Raw genomic sequence first — 23,191 nt, 5'->3', positions numbered from 1 at the left:
TGTGTGTGTGTGTGTGTGCATGTGTGTTTCTGAGAACATGGTGAACAACTATGCGAGGAAAGACTTTTGGGTACAGAACACCTAAAAATGCTAGTTAAATATTAAAAGATAAGATTAAAACCCTGGCTGAACGAGCAGGAAAGCATAAAAATAGTAAAACCAGCAAATATAAGAAAGTCTGATTCCACAAGGTTTTTATATTATTTAGAGTAGTTTGTTTTTAGGGCTCATACCTATATTCCTGGTAGCTTACAACTCTCCTAGTTAAAACAAACAAGCAACAAAAAATTTGTATCACTTCTGTGCCTTTTCCTTTCAATCAATCATATATAGATATATAGATATATACCTACACACACACACACACACATATATATACACACATGTATATATATATATATATATATACACACACACACATATATATATATATACACACATACACACATGTGTATATATATATATATATATACACACATGTATATATATATATATATATATATATACACACACACACACACACACACACACACACACTCATATTAGATCTCAGGAATCCAGAATTAGATTAATAGATTGATTTTTTGTCATGATGCATTCTCATCACTTGTTCATGGGTTGCCCTCTTTTATTTCATTTGTTTAATAATATTGATAGCAACTGATATCTACTTATTTGCCCTTGCCAAATCCTGTCTCTTTGCTTCCACCCTAGATTCCTAGATTTGGAGTGTTATTAAATTCTTGATACTAATCTTTTGTTGTATTGTGACTGGTCTTTTCACTTCCTTTAAGGGTGTCTTTGATAAACAAATGATATTGATTTAAATATGACAAAATTGAACAAAAATATTACCCTCTTTGGGGCAATAAAATGAAATGCTGTAGGTTTGCTCTCCCCCAATCTTGAAGTTCTTACTCTCATTGTCCACTATTCCAGTTTTGTCTTTTTTTAACTGTAATCTCACAAGCTATGCCATAATTGTCATTATTTTATAAAAAGATGATGTTTGTTTAGATTTGCCTGTCCCCACGTAGATATCAAGAATTGCAAAAAACTTACAAATTTTCCAAATGAACTGCAGATGGACATGATATGTCCTTCCTTTTATTTAGGGCTTTATAAAGTCTCAATAATATTTTATAGTTTTCTGCATTTTTTAAAGATTTATTTCCGTGCATTTGATGTTTTTGATGCTATTTTAAATGCTATTTAAAATTTTATTTCAGCCCTACCCCAGTTTCTGCAACCTAGAAACACAGTTAATCTTTTTATATGGACCTTACATCTTATAGACTTTATAAATTAACATAATTTCTAGTAGTTAATCTGGTTTATCTGTTGATCCTTCTAGATTTCTTAAGTATATAATCATACTGTCCATGAATGATGACAGTTTATGTTCTTTTCTTCCTATCCTGGGTCTTTTATTTATTTTTTCTTACCTTATTGCATTTGTTAGCCCCCCCTGAACAATGTAACACAAAAATGGTGAACAGCTTTCTCATTTTCTATCTCAGAAGGAATTATTATATATATTAGCATTAAGTATAATGTATAGTATTTGTCAAAGCCTGTCTATATTAAAGAAGTTCCTACTTAGTGAAGAGGTTTCATCATGAGTCAATGTTGAATTTTATCAGATGATTTTATTTTTATCTCAAGATGATTATATGATTTCTCTCCTTTGTTCTCTTAATGTAGTGAATTATGCTCATTGATGTTCAGATGTGAAACTAATCTTCAACCTTGGAATAAACCAAACTTGAATTTAATTTGCTAATATTCTGTTGAGGATTTTTAAACTTATTTTGAAAAAAGAAATGACCTGTAATTTTCCTTGTTTATAATGTTCCTGTCAGGATTTGGTGTTGAGGTAATGAATATTATACAATAAGTTGAAAACTATTCCCACTTTTTTCATTTGTCTGGAAGACTTTGTGTAAGATTGTGCTATTTTTTTTCTTATATGTTGGGGGAAAATCACTAATGATGCCACTTGGCCTGGAGATTTCTTTATATGGGATTTTAAAATCATAGATTAAATGTCTTTAATAAGATTGGAACTGATGAAATTATTTTAATCTTCTGCCAGTTTTTATAAGTTATGTTTATAGTAATATGTCCAAGTTGTCAAAAGTATTGCCACAAAGTTGTCCATAATAACATTTGTACTGATGTCTCCTTTTTAATTTTCTATATTAATTATTTAGGTTTTCTCTCTCTCCCTCCTTTCCTTCCTTTTTCTATTGAGTCAGTTGTGCTGAATGTCTGTCAACTTTATTTATTTTTTTAAAGAAACAACTTTAGGATTAATTGGTTTTCTTTAGAGTGCATTGCTTTCTATTTCATGAATTTCTACTAATCATTATATTTTCCTGCTCTCCGTGTTGGTCAGCTCTGAGTGAGTGCTTTCTTTGAGATCTTAATATTTGTTATTTGATTTTACTTCAGCATTTATTCATTACAATGAAAATTGTCTAAATACTGTATATATGGTATTATTATCAATTACTGTGGTTGAATCTTCTCTCAATAAAATGGATGAGTTTAAGGAAGGCAGCACATACCCTTTAAAAATAGCCAGTAGAGGGGCACCTGGATGGCTTAGTCGGTTAAGCATCTGACTCTTGATCTCAGCTCAGGTCTTGATCTCAGGGTCGCGAGTTCAAGCCCCACATTGGGCTTCTCTCTGAGCATGAAGCCTACTTAAAAAAAATAGCCAATAGAATGGTAGACATATGGGAACTCAAAAAATGCTTTATAAATAGCTTTTGTCCCCTGCGAAGATAACTGAAAATAAACAAAACCTTTCTGTTAGACTCCTTTTGTATTGAGATCAATAGCCAAATGTTAGGTTTTATTTTTTTTTTCAGTTATAAAAATACAGACAACTATATTAAAGAACAATTTGGAAAAAAGAAAAAAAAACTTGTCAATTAATGCCACCACCCTCTCACAGCTGTGCTTAACAACTTAGTTTATTTCCTTTCAATTTTGTTCCTTTGTATCTTTTTAAAACCTAGTGGCAATACTTAATTTTTTTTCTAGTTAAGTCTAATGTAATAGTTTTCTTTCATTAATTGGACATAAGCATCCATTTCATTTTCTCTCAATGAATACAAGGGAATTCTCCCTCATGTACCAGCGCAGCTAACTCTCCAGCTTCTTCACTTGCTCATCAGAGGTTATTCAGGTACTAGTCAGCTTGGGTTGCTAAAACAAAATGCCATAGACTGGGTGGCTTAAACAACAGAAATATTTTCTCACAGTTCTGGAGGCTGAAAGCCTGAGATCAGGGTACCTACGTGGTTGGGTTCTGATGAGAGCTGTCTTCCTGGCTTGCAAACAGCTGCCTTCTACCTGTTTTGTCACATGGCCTTTTCTGAGAGGGCACATTCAGAGAGAGAGAGAGAGCTCTCTGGTCTCTTCTTATAGGGGCATCATGCATGAGAGTCCCACCCTCATGACCTCATCATGCATGAGAGTCCCACCCTCATGACCTCATCTAAACTTAATTGCCAAAGGCTCCATCTCCCAACTACCATCACCTTGAGGGGTAGGCTTTCAACATAAGAATTTGGGAGGAACAAAATTAAGTCCACAGCACTCAGTACTAGAGGAGGAAAAACCATGTTCTTTGTTCCTGCCTTTTGACAGTATGCGAAGCCGGCTGAAGATAGGAAGGGAGGAGGGTAGAGAGGTATTTTCAACTCATTTTGGAAGTGGAAAATAGAATTTTTAAAATAATACGTTATTTTTTTAAACATCACAAATAAGATTTTTTTTATTTGTCACCAATTAAATGTCTGAATTTTAAACAGATACTTGGACTGGTGGCTCATATCCATCAGCTCGTTCAACGTGAGCACCGTTCTCATCCCCAGTAGTGTTTCCAGAACTACTACCTTCACTGTGAAGTTCCATGAGCTTTCCCAATTCAGACTTGGTCATCTTCAGCATTTTTACTTTTCTCACAAAGATATCATGGGGTGGATAAATAAAGTGACAAGTCTTTACAATGTCTTTTCTGATGCTGTCTAGAATCAATTCTTTCAAGTCATTTGTCTCCACTTTTTGGGTCATGATTTTTGTCATCTTTTTCTGAATCTGGAGGTTGGTGCTGAGCATAAGAGGTCTTCCAAATCTGATTGTTGTTGTTGTTGTTGTTGTTGTTGTTGTTTTTTTAAGTAAAACCAACACAAACAGATGAAGCAAATAACCATTGGTAGTCTTGACATCAGCATGAGCTTCAATCATGTTCTGCACTTTTTTGACCATGAAGCACATTTTGTCATGGGTAAGGTCCATGCCATGGAAAGATGCCCTGGACATCGTCAGTAATTAGCTTCAATTTTCTAAATACAACTTCCTTATTCTGCAGATCAGCAAGGCTCACTTTAAAAACATGACCCTTGAGGACATCAGATGCGATTTTGGTTCCATGTGTTCTGGTAACTAGTGTTTTCCTAATAATTCTTATATTGAACGTATCTGGTGCTTTCATATTATACCAATCTTTCTTAGAAAATGGATCAACCACTTTCTTCTTGGCTCCCTTTTTGCTGCCTTTCATAAGATGCTTGTTCTTGCCCCCAAATAATAAATTCTATACATTCTAAGCAGATTTAGTTTTATTCAGGAATCCACTATATTACAACAGGTGCAGTGAGAGGGAGACGATGCTGGCCTTGTGTACATTTAGACCATTGCTACCTGCCTTTTTGATTCTGTGATCCCCTATCTCCCCCAATTCTACTGTAATAATCAAGTACCTTCTCATAAATACTTTCATTTGTTGATACAATGTCAGTTATTATTTTATACCTAGGAAATTCCAAAAGTTATTTGAAAAAAGCTGAAATTTAAGATATTTAAAATATTTTTATTAATTTTTTGCCACAATGGCTACTAAAAACATTAACTGAAAGATAGATGTTTTAACAAAGTAATAGAATAAATTTGTTTTTAATAAACTAATAACATAATTCGTATCACTCCTTACTGGTAAGTTTCTTTTTATATGTTGTATTCTTGATTCTCATGGGATTTTCAGGCAAAGTTCATCTAATTTTTCCCATCACTGGTATGAAGAAACTAAATATTAAAAAGTATGTAAGTAGCTCAAATTTCAAGTATTAGTTTTCTGATTCCCAGTTCTCATTCCATTTTATTGTATTGCTTTATATAGGTTCATATTGTCTTATATGTATCTATGAATATTTTGCTCTTTAAATATAAAATTGAGATATTTTGTTCAAAGCTTTTATTTTTTTAAGTAAGCTCTACACCCAAAGTGGGGCTTGAACTTGCGACCAAGAGTAGCATGTTCTACTGAGTGAGCCAACCAGGTGCCCCTAAAATTGGGATATTTTAAGGCTATATTTCATGACAAAACAGAGTAATTCAATATAGGATGGGCTTATAAAGTGAGTATTTTGTAGTACATAAAATGTTACAAACTAAAGGGTAGTGTAAATTTGTGTAATTTTTGAGTTTTTCTCCATCTGATACTATGTGGTCTAAATATGGTGTTTCTCACTACTGTACATATTTTTTAGAATTACGTTTTCAATTAGTCTTCCAAGTTTATCAATAATATTGTTACATCATATATAATTTTAGAGTGTTAGCCTTTATATTGAATTATAAATTAGTTTCTATTGCTGTTTAAGTATATAATAATATATTAGGAAATATAGCTTTTTTGCATTATTCCCCACTGCTCACATTAATAGACATCTTGTAAAAACACAAGTGTTTTGTCTGAAAATTCACCTTGCCTCATCATTTTTAGGAAAATGTAAAAAGTATTTTTAATGTACCAAATTCTAAACAATCAAAAATTTTCATGCTGGGAAAAATGCATCCTATGATATTAGAAGTGTTCAGCAAATCTCTAAGAGATATTTGAGGAATGTGAAAAACCTCTTTTTATTCCATTACAAGAATACCTGTGTCTTGAATCCAGGTATTTCTCTGTTCATTTATATACTCTGTCAGGAAGAGGAAAACCCAACAGGGTTTAGCTAATTTTAGCTAAGCTAATTTCTGAAATTTCAAGAGATTGAATATATCATCTATAAATATTGATGGTAGCAGGAAGATACATTCCACAGTGGATTACAGATATTTCTTATGCAAAATAATCTTAAAATAAAACATTTAAGCATTATAAGCATGTAATTCATTTATATATCCTGAAGCAAGATTGAAAGGGGATCATTAGACCAATGATGTTAATAAAAATAAAATGCAAGATGTACTTATAATTTAAATTTTCTGGATGAAGTGCCAGGGTGGCTCAGTTGGTTAAGCATTCAACTCTTGATTTTGACTCAGGTCATGATCTCACAGTTTGTGAGTTTGAGCCCTGTGTCAGGCTCTCCACTTGAGATTCTCTCTCTCCCTCTCTCTGTGTCCTCCCCATCTCTAAAAAATAAACTTAAGAAAAATAGATTTGCTAGTAGTCACATAAAACAAGAGAAACAGATGACATAAATTTTAAACACACTAAATTTAACCTAATATATATAAAATTCATCATTTAATACATAATCAATATGAAAAATTATTAGCATCATATTTTACATTCCTTTTTTTTTCTTACAAATTCTTTAAAATCTGGCATATAATTTAACATACAGCACATCACCATTCATACTAGCCACATTTCAAGTGCTCATAGCCACACTTTATCATACTGAGAACACAGGATTAGGATTTGGGCCTCCAGTGGATGTTGATCACTCATTTTTGTGATCATGCTTGGCACATAGTAAATGGACAGTAAATGTTTAAAGAAAAGAAGAAAAAAAGATAGCAAAGAAAGGTCATAGAAGTTTGTTGCCTGATTGGAGTATATATATCCACTTATTAGATGGATGACCTTGGTAAGGGTATTTAGCCTTCCTAACCTCAGTGTTCTTTTGTAGGAATGAGATATTTGTATATGCCTTTCAGTATTACTGTGAGAGAATTAAATGAGGGTATCAAAGGTAGAGCACCTACTTGGTTTCCTTCCATCCCACTTCCCTTCTGGAATCTGAATTGTCCTATATTAGATAACTTAATCTGCTCATATCCACTTTTATTAGATTTCATAAATTGCCCCACCAAACATTACATTTTTTTCAGTTAAAGTGAGTGGAATGGAAGGAACTAGAATCAGAGTAGGAGGTTCTTGGCATTTAGATTATAGCCAAGGACAATTATGTTAAATTGCTTAGCATGCTGTGGAATTAATTGCCCATGATCTTAATTATAAATATTTAATATTTAATTTATAAAACATCCTTTAAACATGCAGGTCTGCATTCATATATATGAACATTTTGGTAAATAAGCTTCAGTCAGGTAGATGGTTTAAAATGTTAATGCAATGATCACTTCAGATCTTCTTATTTCCCTTCTGTTCAGACCTGAACTGCTCAGGGACTTGAAGCAAGAAATAGAAGCATCATCTGTTTTGTTTTGTTTTGTTTTGTTTTGTTTTGTTTTGTTTTGTTTCCTTTCCTCCATTCACACATTCACATACACAATATAAAATACATGTAGAGGTGTGCAGAAAACATACACCTATGGTAGTGGGCTGGCTTCATGGGCATGTGACCCTGAAGTCACACAGGACTCTGCCCCTTAGAAAGGGATCAGCTCTTGGGGATTAATGCTCTCTGGTCATTGTCTTGAACTTCTAAGTAATTTACCTTTAAATTTGTGGTTTGTAAGTAAGTCTAATAGGATAATGGAACATGCAAGGGAAGCTTGGGGCCTTAATTCCCAATTGGTCCCACCTCCTCCTCCCTACTTATACCCCAAGGATGGAGTCTTGACCACCCGCTCCCTCCCGGGTTCCAGCTCAGCGACTGCAGACACATGCCTTCTGCCCTGTTTGTGTTTGCAAAGCAAGGAGGGTCTGGTGAATGAGTGCAGCCTGCACACCTGAAGATCTGCACTGGCCCAGCAACAATAAATTGACAGCAATAAATTGCAAGTCAAAACCACCATGACAGACCGAAAGACAGCAATGAGCAAATGGAAATCTGTTATGATGTGATGAATAATTATAAAGTTAAACCTGTGTCAGCAGTACCCAGATCATAAAATAGAATGTTGTCAGCACTCAGTATTTACCCCCACTCCCACCTTTTCTCCTCCCATTTGGAACACTCTTGTTCACCCCCCAGTGTTAACCACCAGCTTTAGTTTTGTGGTAACAATTTCCATGTTTTTCTCTGTAGGTTTACCACCCAGACTGATAGAGAATTATTGGTGCCTATTTAAAAAAAATTACATAAATTATATTATACTATCTATAGTTTCTGTGCCCTACCTGTTTTGCTCAACACTGCTTACAAAATTTTTCCATGCTGTTACAGATTACTGTATTTTGTTCATTTTCACTAATGTATAGTGTACCATTTTAAGAATACATAATGCAGCATTTAGTCTATTCTTGATGGACATTTAAGTTGTTTTCACTTTAGGGCTGTATCAGCGCTACTGTGCATGTCTCCTGTTGTATGTCTGCAAGAGGTTCTCTATATATCAAGGAGAGAGTATTCTGGTTCATGGGCTACGTATACTTTAAACTTCTCAATAATGCCAAACTATTCCAAGATTGGCACTAATTCACATTCACACTTGCAGAGAATGAAGTCCCATTGTTTCACAGCCTATTCACTTGAAATTGTTAAAATTGTAAATTTGTGCCAATCAGTTGGGATTCAGTGTTTAAAATTTTTTAATTTGCATTTTTCTGATTATTCATGAGGTTGAACCTCATCATATGCTTCTTAGCCATTTGGATTTCCTCTTTTTTTTTTTTAATTTATTTATTTTGAGACAGAGAGAGAGAGAGAGAGAGAACATGCACAGTGGGGGATGGGCAGAGAGAGGGAGAGAGAATCCCAAGCAGGCTCTGCACACAGAGCCTGACATGGGGCTCGGACTCACAAACCTTGAGATCATGAGCTGAGCCGAAATCAAGAGTTGGATGCTTAAACCAACTGAGCCACCCACGTACCCCTGGATTTCCTCTTTAAAAAAATCTTGTTCAGTTACTTTTTTCCATTTTTCTTTTGGTTTGTTGCTTTTTTCTTATTGAGTTAAAACATTTCTCATAAAATCTCATAAACTGCATCTTTGTGCACTGCATGTGTTAGAAAAAGTCCATGGCTTGTCTTTATAAACTGTTTTATGGTGTCTTGCTAAATAGAAATTGAATTTATCAGTGTTACCTTATGACTATTTCTTTTGTATCTTATTTGAAAATTTTAGTGTAAAACCTTTGCTACCTAAAGGTCTTAATGTCCATTGATGTCTTCTAAGTTATTATGGTTTTATGTTTATATTTAGTTTTTAAGCTTTTTGGAGTCTATTTTGTGCAAAGTGTGAGAGAAGGGTCCAGTTTCATTCCCTCCCCATTCTTCTCACCCTCCTCTGCCATAGTGACACTCACTTGTCCTAGACATATTTACTGAAAAGGCTCTCTTTACCCAGTGGTCTTCTGGGCCACCTCTGTCATATACTAAATGTCCACATATGCATAGATATGTTGTTCTGTCTTATTCTGTTCTACTGATCTGTTTGTCTAGTCTTAGAAGAGTACCACATGCTTCTAATTACCATATGTTTATAATAAATCTTTTGTCTAGATTTTTAGCTATTTGTGACAGGAGACCATTCCCATAGTAGTTACTATTTCAAAAGTAGAAAACATATTTTCTTTATATGTAACTGTGAGTCTCTCCCATGGACAATAATGGAGTTTTATATATCTATTTATTCTTCCTTCCTCTATCTGTTATCCACCAATGATTTTATTAGATATGTTTTTTCTCTTAGTGTGTAGGTATACACTAAGAATATACATGATAATGATTTCACTCATATATGGAATTTAAGAAACAAAACAAATGGGCAAAGGGAAAAAAGAGAGAGAGAGGCAAACCAAGAAACAGACTTTTAACTATGGAGAACAAACTGATGGTTGCAAGAGGGAAGGTGGGTAGGGGGAAGGGTAAATGGGTGATGGGGATTAAGGAACACACTTGCTCTGATGAGCACTGGGTGTTGTATGGAAGTGTTAAATCACTACATTGTACTCTTAAAACTAATACTATAGTGTATATTAACTAACTGGAATTTAAAGTAAAACTTTAAAAAAAGAGTATACATGGTAAAGTATACATGATAGTCCTACTTTAAATATGCCTATTTTTGTACCAAGTGATTTACTAATTCCAAATGAGAATTTTCCCCCTTTAACTATAAAAGATGTTGAAATCAGCATTTACCAACTTACATCATTTACCAACTTCTTTTCCTTCTTAAAATTTCTGTTAGTTATTTATTGATTCTGTCATCTAGGCCAGGGTGATACTCTTATGTCAAGCTCATTTTTCTTGAGGATTTTGTACACATTTCTCTACTGCCTTATAGTTTGCAGCTTTGCTTTTTATAGTCATATTGTTCTTTTTGCCTGCCTATTTTTTTTATTTCTGAATTCTCGTGATATTTCTGAGATATGTTTTGGCAAGCATTATACTGTGATGATTTTTTTTCATGACATAAAGTATGTCCTCCAATTTGAAGGTTCTAATCTTATTTCATTTCAATGATTATTTCTTAAATTATATATTTAATATATTTTTATTCTATTACTTTGTTTCTTTTCTTCTTTTGCCTGTTTCCTATGTCTATCATTTTTCTTATAATCCCTTTAAGCTTTCTTTATTATGTTTCACGTTCACTGCTATCAATCCTATTTCTAGTGCCCCATACTCTGTCTTCATTTCTGCAAATGATTTAATTTTTTCCATTTACTTCTTTTTGGGCTCCTTCAACTCAAGCAGTGATCTCTATTGTCTCGCTATATTTTTCTTCAGTTTTTATATATTTTTATTGAGAATTCTTTGTATAGAGGCAATCACCTTTTTTCCTCCAAACATTTTCTTAGGCAATGCGTTTGGTTAAAAAGTTTATCTTATTTGTGGCAATATGTTTCATTTTTTTTCCCTTGGCAACATTTTTTTCTCATGGTATTCATGTGTCATTTTAAAAAATGCCTTTTACATTTTATTTGTTTCTGCAATATATATTATGATTATGATTATGATTATTTACTTTTAATGGAGTATGTTCTTCCTGGACTAGCCATTTGTAGGAGGTTTGCATATAGGAATGGACAGGACAATGTTCCTGGTTAATGGAAAACACCTTTTTTTTTTTTAAGTTTATTTTTGAGAGAGAAAGAGTGAGTGAGTGCAGGGAGGAGCAGAGAGAGAGGGAGAGAGAGAGAGAATCCCAAGCAGACTGCACACTTTCAGAGAAGAGCCATATGGGGGGCTTGATCTCATGAACTGTGAGACCATGACCTGAGTCAAGGTCGAGAGTTAGATGCTTAACCAACTAAGCCACGCAGGTTCCCTGATGGAAAAGACCTTTAACGATGCAGATTGGTGGTATGCATGAGTTGTTTTAGCCTTTGCTTCTCCCCAACCATTTTATTTCCACTCTGAAGGACAACTCACAGTGCTGAATGTCTCTCCTTACACTTTGCTTCAACTGGAGGTTGAGTCCTGAAAATATGCCTCACATATATGATTCCTCATCCAGTCCCAACTTCCCCACTTTTTGAGATCTTGAGATAATGTGGCCCAGGGCACTTCTGCTATCAGTATAGACCCCTTATTTTTCATTTTTCCCCCAAAGGGATTTGCTCTTCAAGATGTGGCTACTTATTTTAGAGATCTATCCTCTGTATTACCTGAGATCTACAATGGTGGCATCTTTAATTTCATCTTCTTTCACATCCATTTAACTTTCATTTTTTAAATTAAAAAAATTTTTTTTCACGTTTATTCATTTTTGAGACAGAGACAACAGAGTGTGAGCAGGGGAGGGGCAGAAAGAGAGGGAGACAGAATCTGAAGTGGGCTCCAGGCTCTCACTGATTGTGAGATCATGACCTGAGACGAAGTTGATCACTCAACCACTGGGCCGCCCAGGCTTTCATTTATATTTGGAAGTTCTGTCTTTATAGCATGCTTCTAGGTTTTAGATGGTTTCTTATTTCATTGAAGGAATTTGTTTTTCTGGTGTTTAATTTTTATTATTGATTTTGGACTATTTCCAAGAGAAGAAGGGGGAAAGATTGTATTTTTATTCCATAATTATAAGCTAGAAGGTGTGATACTATTTTGAGGAACTCAAGCAAATGCCAATAAGCAAGTCTCCCTGAAAGAATTATAATTCATACATTAATCTTTAATGCAGAGCATATTATTATCTATCTGTATTTTATGTTAAATGATAGTCTAATAACCTCCTCAAAAGTTACTGATAAGATATAAAATTTCAAATAACACTTTAATAGGGTTTATTGGTTTGTTAGTGCTGCTGTAACAAATTAAATTTATTGTCTCACAGTTCTGGAGCTGGATGTCTGAAACCAAGGTGATGGCAGGGTCATGCTCCTTCAGAAATCTTGAGGCAGGGTCCTTTCTTAGCTTTTCAAGTTTGTAATAGCCCTAGATGCTCATTGTCTTGTGGCATAGACATGTGCCAGTCTCTGCTTCTGATTTTATATTTTCTTCCTATATGTCTCTGTGTTTTTCCTCTTCTTATAAGGACATGAGTCATATTGGATTAAGGGCCCACTCTACTTCAATGTGACTTTTTCTTAATTTAATGAATTATATCTGCAGTGACCCTTATTTACCAAAAAAAAGGTCACATTCTGAGGTACTAGGCGTTAGGAGTCTACATATCTTTTTGGGGAGCACAATTCAGTTTAGAACATAAGAGGTTGTATCTTTTGGAAGATAATGGATTAACTGATTATTCTAACTTACTATTTTTTTAACAGATAAACAAGGTTTTTGTGAAACAGCTTTAAAGTATTCTTAAAAAAAACACAAACATTTTGCTTTTTATGACAGTTATATTGAACCACTGAGACATATTGATTTCTTTATTTTAGTACCATGTTTACATTTTATCATTTCTAAATTGGGAAGAAGGTGTTTGGAGACCTACCAGTGATTAATATCTCAGGAGATATACGTTTAGTCCAATATTACTTAGTTATCTACCCATGGACAGGTAAAATGTGTTACCATGTAGCCAAGGAAATATGGACATTGGAATTGCATCTCTTTTTAGTTTGTAGATAAAGGAAATCTATTAAACTTTGATTTTAATAATTTGACAATTCTGATGAAGCATTTATTTCACTTACTGAGGTTAAGGAATATTTATATACAGCATCCCTTTTGAAATAATAAAATATGTTAGATAAATTATGTTCTAAAAATATATGAAAAAAATCACTGAAGGACTAAAAAGACAGTGGGGAATACCACACGTCAGTTTTTCTTTAACTGTCTGCAACTAGAGTGGGAAGCAGAATATTGGAGTGCCAAACCGAAGCCTAGTAAATCCTAATTTGGATAAATAATAAAAGAAATATATACTTTGAAATCAGTGAAGATAAAGAAGACCAAACCAAAAAAAATTATTTTTAAAAGTCAGGGAAGGAGGGAAGAAGGAAGGAAGGAAGGAAAGGAGAAAGAAAGAAAGAAAGAAAGAAAGAGAAAGAAAAACTCCACAGCAGGAGCAGTAAGATAATCAATTTATCAACAGTGACAATGAAAGCCTGAAGGTAATGGAATAATAACCCTAGTGTGCTTACAGTCATACCTGCTAGTCTAAAAGTCTACAGGCATAGTCAATATCTTTCAAGAGGTTCAATGAGGATGTGATAAAATAAACAAAGACTGAAAGTGTTTATGACCAACAGAATCTCATGAAGGAAATATTCAAAATGTACTTTAGGGGGCATCTGGGTGGCTCAGTTGGTTAAGCAACCAACTTCAGCTTAGGTCATGATCTCATGGCTCATGGGTTTGAGCCCTGTGTTGGGATCTGTGCTGACAGCTCAGAGCCTGAAGCCTGCTTTGGATTCCATGTCTCCCTCTTTCTTCTGTCCCTCCACTGCTTGCACTCTGTCTCTCTCTGTCTTTCAAAAATAAATAAACTTAAAAAAAAAAGATGTACTTCAGGACAAGAAAAATATAGATTTAAAAAATCACAAATATTTACAAGAAAATAAACTGATGATGTGCAATAGCAGTAATAATATCTAGTGAGTCTAGAAAATATAATTAAAATATTAAATAGTGATTATAATATTATCTTTAAATTAACATAAAAGTTAAAGTATTCTAGAGAATTTAGTTTATCCAAGAAAAGGATAAAGTTTTTGTTATGTATGCATTTTTAATATCTAGAATATAATTATCTAAAGAGTGTGTCATTCAAACTGATGACACAGGTTAAAAGTAGCATAATAAAAAGTACTTAGCACAAATGAAGGAAGGAGAGAGGGAAAAGGAGTAAGTGACAAAATAGGAAAAATTAGATAGTTACAAAAAATATTACTCATTGAAAATAAATGAAAAGAGATACTTCAGTTAAAAGTCAAAGAATTTTACATTGTAGGGAAAAGAGTCAACTCTATGTTACTTATGAGATACATTTAAAACATAGAATATAGAAAGTTGAAGTAAAAGGTTTTTCAACTTTCTTTTGATCTCTGTTAGCATAGTGTATATAGTTCAATACTTTTACCAATGTTAAGAATATAAAAGGTGATATCGCTATAGATATCGTACACATAGAAGAAGAAAGGGAGGACGTTATGCCAGAAGTATTGAAAATGTAGACACAGTAAAAAGGCTTCTGGAAAAATATAATGTACCCCTAACTGGCTCAACAACAACAACAAAAATACGAAACCTCAACTTTCACAATCATTAAAGAAAGTAACTCCTTGTGGAAATCTTTCCACAAAAACTGCTAGGGCAGATGGCTTCACTGGCAATTTCTATCAGGCATTCAAAGAATAAAAACCTCTAATCTCATATTTCAGAAGTAGTTAAAATTTATATTTTGGAAATATAAAGGCTTTATTTTAGTCTAGGTTTAATCAGGAGACATGGAGTACACAGTGATTTAAACAAGGGATATTTAATATGAAGAGATATTAAGCCATGAAAAAGAGATGTAAGAGAATTGTACAGTGTATCTAAAGCTGAAGGAGATCATCCAGGGATGGAAAGACTTTGAGGGGGCCTCCCATCCCCACACTAGAGAACATGTAGTTGCAGCCTGCTGGAAGGCAGAGAAGTTCACTGTGTGACCGGAGATGGTCAAGCAGGAAGCAACCTTCTGAGTTGCACATGAGCTTCATGCAGGGGCAGGCACACAGGCACACAGGTGTGCAGGGGGAGTGGGTGTACTGCTGTGCAGGTGGGAGGCCTGGAATGCCCAGTGTCCACCTAGGGAGAGGATACATGAACAGAGGGAGTCTGGTGGCAGTGCTGGCAGAGGGTCTGGAGTGCAATCTCCGTGTTGCAAGGACTGTGGAAAGTAATCACCAGGCCAGATTGGGGCTGTGAGTTTGCCAAGGGATCTATACCTTACATGTACATCTGATATACTAAAGAGGGGCACCACATATGAGTGAAAATAAAAGGGACTTTCTGGTACATTGTACTAGAAAGGTTAATTATCCCTATAGAAAAAGGTGAAACAGGGCAATTATCTCACATCATCTTCATCTTGAGGAATAGTGACTAAGGGGAAGGAACATCATAGGGGTTTCTAGTGGCTAGAAATCATGTCATCATTCACAAGGATGTTGGTGAAAATTTATTAAGCTGAATTCTCATGTTTAGTTTTCTGCATGAATTCTATTTCAATAAAAGGTTAAGGAATGTGAATTTTTTCATGGAAATAGTATAGGGAAATATATCCAGGACCTTGGAGTAGGAAAGGATTTCTTAAATAATATACTAAGTCCCCAAACATAAGTGAAAAAAAAACTGTCTAACTTACCTACATCAAAATTAAGAAATTCTGTTGGTCAAAGGCACCATAAAGAGTAAAAAGTGCACACAGTGGGAGAAATCCTCAATACATACACCCACCAATTCTCTAAAACCCAATGTATGCAGCAAATTTTTTCCAACTAAGGAGACAATGAGAAACAAACCAATAGAAACCTGGACAAAAGACTGGAAAGGAAATTTGAAATGAGTCTATCCAAATCCCTTATCAACTTATAAAGAGATGATCAACCCCGTTAGTGATTAGGTGTATGCAAAAGAAATCTAGGAGATTCAAGATCGCACCCACTAGGGCATTATAGATCTAAAAGACTAACGGTACAAAGTGTTGGTGAGGATGTGGAAGGCCAGGAACTCTCACTCTGCTGGCATCAAGTAAAGCTTAGTTGTAGTGATTCCACCTCTTAGCTTATGCTGTAGAGCAGTGCATCTCACCCTGTACTGCGTATTATTCACACAGACTTTAATATGCAAATGAATCTTGTTAGAACAGAGATTCTGATTCAGCAGGTCTGGGTTAGGACCTGAGCATCTGCGTTCCTATAAAGCTCCCAGGTGATGATGATTCTGCTAATTCATTGACCATACTTTTCACTAGTATAGCCTCAGAGAACCTTTTGCACACTTGCACCAGAATGCACATGCAAGAATGTTCATAATGGCTTAGTCTGTAATAACTTAGAACTGGAAGCAATTCAGATGTGATCAACAGTACAATGATGAATAAATTATGGTAAATGCATCTAAGGGAAGAGTATACAGCAAGAAAGTGAACAGCCTACATCTACATGCAGCAACGTGGATGAGTTTTATAAACATAATGTTAAGCACTAAAAGCAAAACATAGAAGTACTATATTTTGATAGATGGAGTTCATAAAAAGGTAAAGCTAAGTTTCATAGTTTAAAACCATTGGCACATTTATTTTAAAAAGGAATGTTTAAAAGAAAATTCAGGAAAGGAGTTAATTCTTGGGGGATGGCAAACACTTAAGGAAGGAAGGGATCTGGAGTGGTGGCATATATATTATTTCTGATACTAGGTGGCCCACTATTTCCTGAAAACTGTACACATAACTATTTGTTAAAAACTGTATACATTATAATTTATGTGCTTTTCTCTATGTATGTTACATTTTAAAATAGTAGATTTTTAAAAGAAAAAAAATTTCACTATGAAAAGCAATGCTGTGTACCTATTCTGCTAGAGCCTTGGGAATAGGAAGTCTTAGAGTGACCAATGGGCCCAGATTGCCCTGGGCTGAGGAGGTTCCCAGGATTTGTGACTATCAGTGCTAAAACAGAGGCAGTCTTGCACAAACTGGGATGGTTTGGTGACTGGGCATCTGGACCACTTTACTGCTGGAGAGGTCATCAAATACGAAGCATAGGTCCTGGACATCTCATCAGTTGTAAAATTATGCTAGGAAATATAATAGTAGGAAGGCAGAGTAAACTCAGGTTTTAAAGTAGGAATCTAGGGGCACCTGGGTGTCTCAGTTGGTTAAGTGTCCGACTTCAGCTCAGGTCATGATCTCAGGTCCGTGGGTTCGAGCCTCGCATCAGGCTCTGTGCTGACAGCTCAGAGCCTGGAGCCTGCTTCAGATTCTGTGTCTCCCTCTCTCTGCCCCTCCCCTGTTCATGCTCTGTCTCTCTCTGTCTCAAAAATAAATAAACCTTAAAAAAACTTTTTTTTTAAAATAAAGTAGGAATCTAAAGGTAATCCATTGGAGAGATGTATTTGGAGTTTCTAGTTATAGCATCTAGGAAAAGGCCACATTGTTAAACCATCAGTTGGGTTTCTTAAGAAGCTCCTGACTGCCAGTTTTGTCCTGCCTGATCATCCTTTCTGGTTATCATGGGCAACTTCTGGATTTTGACTGAATTCTTTCACTTTACACCCTCCTCTCTGGCTAAATAGTTATACTAGGTCTCAAGTACTCTGTACTAAGACATCTCTAAAAATGTTTGAGTGCCCTGGGAATTTAGAGCTCAGAGCCCTAACTCCTCATTTTTATTGCTGTCTCCACTGAGAGATGGAAACGCTTCTACCTCCTGCTAGAGCTACTCATCATCCTTTAGTATCCAGCTCAGGTGTCCCGTCATCACCTATGAAGCTATCTTTGGACTTCCTTGGCTAGAAATGCCTCATCTCTGCGTGAGCCTCTGAAACATACATCTAGTAAACACTTACCACAAAGTGCTATGTGTTGTCTTTATTTACTTTTCCCTATTCGACTGTGTATTTCTCAAAGCCTGGGGCTGTGTATTGTTCATCTTGTATTCTCAACACTTAGCACATGCGTGGCAAAGAGTATGCATTTGGTGTTTAGTTGCACCTAGTAAATATGAATTAAATACCTGCTGGGATTGTAGACAATAAAACCATGTATTGAACTGAAATACTAGGTGTAACAATTTATTTGGCCCTGAAGAAAACCACACTACATTATTATTCTTAAGGTTTAGTAAGTATTGCTTGCCTGATTGAGTGTAACAGTGGTAAATAACATTTTTGATTTAAAAAAAAGGTAGAAGAAAAAAATAAAACACAAAAAAGTAAGCACTAATGTGTAGGCTACTCTTATTGAATGTAAATGTCTTAGAACATAAAGCTCTCTGTGGTCCATACCGTGTTGTGTGTGAGTTCTGTTAGGTAACCACATTTATTATTCCTAATTAAGAAATATAACTGATGTGTTTTTTCCTTCTAATACATATGGCAAAGGCTGATACATATTTTATGGACCAGTAGGCCCTATTTGTGTCCCTAAATATAATTTTGAACCTATTTTAAATCTGAGGAGAACTATTCATTACTATGTCCTAACTCATAGAGAAACCAAAGTCAGTCATTCTTCAAATTTAATATCCTGGAACAATATCTTAGTGTTCTAAAATATACTTTAAGCCAATGAAAATCTCTGTTGTATTTGGATGATTGAGCTTTGAAGGAGCTCCAAATTTTCCTGTGCAGTCCATGAGATGGGTTTATAGTTTAGATAGATGAAGGCAATAACTGTTGAGATCACAGAATATCCCTTCTTTGCTAAAGGGAGAAAAGAATAGTTTTGTCATTCCTGACTGCTTTGCAAAAAGTAAAATATTTCATTGCTTTTAAGTTGGAATTAATTTATAGCGACTATTCAAAAAGGTCTATTCAATTACACACCAATGAGTATGAAAATGGATTTTCTATTTTATGACCCTTCATTTTTATCAGTTTGTGCTAAGCTATGTCCACTGGGAAATACAGTGTATATAAGGAATGTTTCTTTCAAGCATTTTATACATATGAATCTTTTAAACATGAGGTGGTGGAACTATGGTGGCAAAATATAATTCTGTTGCTTAAAAGCAAATAAAAGCCAAGGTAGTATGACTTGAAGGTTTACTGGGGTTTAGCAGTTCTTCAAAGTGTCATTTATTGTCATACTAATTACTTGTACCATCAGTCCTATAAAGCAAATCTCTATGAGAGCATTTTATGAAGGTGGTTTTATTTGTTGTTGTTTTTAAATAGTTTTTTAATGTTTATTTTTGAGAGAGAGAGACAGAGCACGATGGGGAGGAGGGGCAGAGAGAGAGGGACAGAATCTGAAGCAGCCTCCAGGCTCTGACCTGTCAGCACAGAGCCCAACACGGGGTTTGAACCCAGGGACCACAAGATCATGACCTGAGCCGAAGTCTGACGCTCAACTGACCGAGCCACCCAGGTGCCCATGTTTGTTTTTTATTTTTTTTATTTTTATTTTTTCAATATATGAAGTTTATTGTCAAATTGGCTTCCATACAACACCCAGTGCTCATCCCAAAAGATGCCCCCCTCAATACCCATCACCCACCCTCCCCTCCCTCCCACCCCCCATCAACCCTCAGTTTGTTCTCAGTTTTTAAGAGTCTTTTATGCTTTGGCTCTCTCCCACTGTAACCTCTTTTTTTTTTTTTTTTTTCCCTTTCCCTCCCCCATGGATTTCTGTTAAGTTTCTCAGGATCCACATACCACCCTGAATGCGCCTGATCTCATCTGATCTCGGAAGCTAAGCAGGGTCGGGCCTGGTTAGTACTTGGATGGGAGGTCCATGTTTGTTTTTAATTCTCTCTTTCTTTCTCTTCACTGTTTGGAGTATTTTTTCTTGAATATACACACTGAGAATTTAGCTTTGTCCTTGACAACCAAAATTTCAATGTTGCTTAATTCACTTACAATGACTTTTGAACTATTTTTTAGAATATTAAAAGCAAGATCTTATTCCTTAATTAAAAGCAAGATCTAATTCCTGTTTTTTTAAAAAAAAAATTTTTTTTTTTAACGTTTATTTATCTTTGAGACAGAGAGAGACAGAGCATGAACAGGGGAGGGGCAGAGAGAGAGGGAAACACAGAATCTGAAACAGGCTCCAGGCTCTGAGCTGTCAGCACAGAGCCCGACGCGGGGCTCGAACTCACGGACTGTGAGATCATGACCTGAGCCGAAGTCGGACGCTTAACCAACCAAGCCACCCAGGCGCCCCTAATTTCTGTTTTTAAAGTCAATTTTCCAACTGGATTTAGAAACCTTTTTTTTACACCTAAGGTAGTTTCTCTGGCATAAGTCTTACAAATTAGGATTAATAATTCATGACCATGTCTGCTATAGAATATTTTGGAAGCTTATCTTACCTAAAAAATGGAAGGCTAAAGCATGGAAATAAGTATAATAGAAAATTATAAAGTCTTCTTTTTCTGGGTTTCTAATTTTGGCTTAAATTCCTCTGTGGGGCAAAATTTGGTTCAGTAATATATTGAAGACAATATTTAAATGACTGATACATTTTCACTTAATTGTGTTTAAAAAATGAGACCATTTATCTCTCACTTATAAAATTGGGAAAACACATGGACTTTTAAAAAGAATTTTGATGTTTTTCACAGTCTTAATTGCTCCCTAATCATTTTTACCTAATTGTAGGTAAATGAAAGTGGTTTTCCACAATTAATCTGTAGAACATGAATTTTTAAAATGGTATTTTTATTTTTCAATTTTTAGTGTTTCTGAAATAACACACAATTAAAATAGGTTTTTGTGTGGGTCTAATACCACAGGTCTTTAAAAACAATTTCCATTAGAATTAATAAATTGATGTAGAGAAAAATAATAAGGGGCTAAATAAAATTACAGTCATTCACTCATTACTCTTTAGTTTTCTGTTTTTCTAAATTTTTAAAATGTTTTTATTTTTTTTTAATTTTTGAAGGAGAGAGAGAGAGAGACAGAGCATGAGCGGCAGAGGGACAGAGAGAGAGACACAGAATCTGAAGTAGGCTCCAGGCTCTGAGCTGCCAGCACAGAGCCTGGTGTGGGGCTAGAACCCACAAACTGTGAGATCATAACCTGAGCTAAAGCCGAACGCTTAACCGAATGAGCCACCCAGGAGCCCCTAGTTTTCTGTTTTTCTTTCATCAGAGTTAGGTATTTAATTACCAGTGAAAATGAGAACAAGTATTTTCTGAAGACTACATCAAAGATGTTATCTAGTTGCTAAAAATCTTTTAATATATTTTTGGCATGGTTAAAATTGTCTTTGTATCACAGGATTGGCCTAAAAATGAAAGAAAAAACTTGGATAAAAAAGATAATTTCTTTAGGAAAAGTGAGGATCTTAATTAAGGACAAAGCCTTAAATGGAGATATTAGAGGTAGAAAACGTGGTTAAAATTTAAGGAATCAAAGAGGAGGATAGTTAAACAAGAATTTCAAGCAAGATCAGGAAGACAGTAAAAGAAGAGAAAATCATTGTTTTGTCTTACAATAGGGAAGGAAATGCCTCTTTTATCTACTATTCATTGTAAATATGAGAATCAGACAAGATTGTTTATGTAGAAGTATAAACTGTGAAGTGCTAAACTTTGAGCTTTAAATCATTTTTAGAATGGAACATTAATAACTTGAATCAATAAAACTGAAGAAATTCTGAAGTTAAAAAAGTCTCATCTAATTTAAATACCCACAGGAATTCTGATTCTCCTTAATAGAAAACCACCTTGGTGCAACATTTAAAAAATGATTTTTAAATTTAGTGCATGTGCCAGGGAAAGAACAAGAGCTTATTCCTAGAAAAACGACTTGGCTATTTAGATTTTGAAATGCTTTGTTTTGTGAATGATTTATTCTGAAGATGAACTTTAAATTAGAAAGTATTTTTAAAGTATTTGGGAGGAACTTTTAACCTTTTAGGACTATAACTCAAATTTTATTTGGCACCATAATATGAATAATATAAATTGCTTGTGTGAAGATGCTAATAGAAGGGACATAGAATATTTAATTTATTTTTATTTTTTGTTGAAATATAACTTACGTTAGTGAAATGCTCATATCTTGGGGTGCCCGAGTGGCTTAGTCAGTTAAGCGTCTGACTTTGGCTCAGATCAGGATCTCAGCACACCATTCCTTAGTTTGAGCCCCACATCAGGCTCTCTGCTGTCAGTAGAGTCCACTTCAGATCCTGTCCCTTTTCTCCCTGTCTCCCCTCTCTTTGCCCCTCCCCTGCTCTATCTCTCTCTCTCTCTCTCTCTCTCTCTCTCATTCTCTCTCAAAAGTAAACATTAAAAAAGAAGAAATGCTCATATTTCGAAGGTACCATTCATGAAGTTTTGAGGAATGGATTATCAAGACACAGTGTTTCTATCACTCCAGAAAGTTTCTGTCTGCATGTTCGCAATCAATCTACCCATGCTGTGCTCTCCACTTCTAGAAGTAAACACTGACCTGATTTCTTTCATCATAGTTTAATTTTGCCACCTTGTGGATTTCATATAAATGGAATCCTATAGCATATATATTTTCTTGTCTCATGTCTTTCATTTAGCATAGCGTCTTTGAAATGTATCCATGTTGTTGTATATATCAGTAGTTCATTCTTTTTATTGCTGTTATTTGATAATACCACAGTGTAGCTATTCATTTTCCTACTTATGGATTTATGAATTGTTTCCAATTTTTAGCTAGTATGAATAAAGCTTTGCAGTAGCATTTGTGTGTAAGTATTTGTGGGGGCCTTTGTTTTCATTTCTTCCTGGATTAATACCTGAATGCAGGATTGCTGGGTTACAGAATAGATGTGTGTTTATTTAAGAAGCAAAGTAGGATTTGCAAAGTGTTTATAACCATTTTACGTTCTCATCACCTGTGATTAAGTGTTCTGGTGGCTCCACCTTCTCCAACATTTGTTGTTGTCAATCTCTTTTATTTTATTTTATTTTATTTTATTTTATTTTATTTTATTTTATTTTATT

The 23,191-nt window shown here is 34.8% G+C and overlaps 1 protein-coding gene and 1 pseudogene across 11 annotated transcripts in view; one reads left to right on the top strand and one right to left on the bottom strand.

Moving 5' to 3' along the window:
• Positions 1 to 23,191, top strand: part of IQCM (IQ motif containing M) — a 649,001-nt gene that overhangs the window by 137,685 nt on the left and 488,125 nt on the right. The gene's annotated exons all lie outside the window — the stretch shown is intronic.
• Positions 3,807 to 11,820, bottom strand: LOC125923532 (40S ribosomal protein S3a-like; annotated as a pseudogene).

This window comes from Panthera uncia, chromosome B1 (genome assembly GCF_023721935.1).
Source record: "Panthera uncia isolate 11264 chromosome B1, Puncia_PCG_1.0, whole genome shotgun sequence".
Lineage (NCBI taxonomy): Eukaryota > Metazoa > Chordata > Mammalia > Carnivora > Felidae > Panthera > Panthera uncia.
The sequence above is the reverse complement of the archived record's forward strand: the minus strand, read 5'-3'. Positions and strand labels throughout refer to the sequence as shown.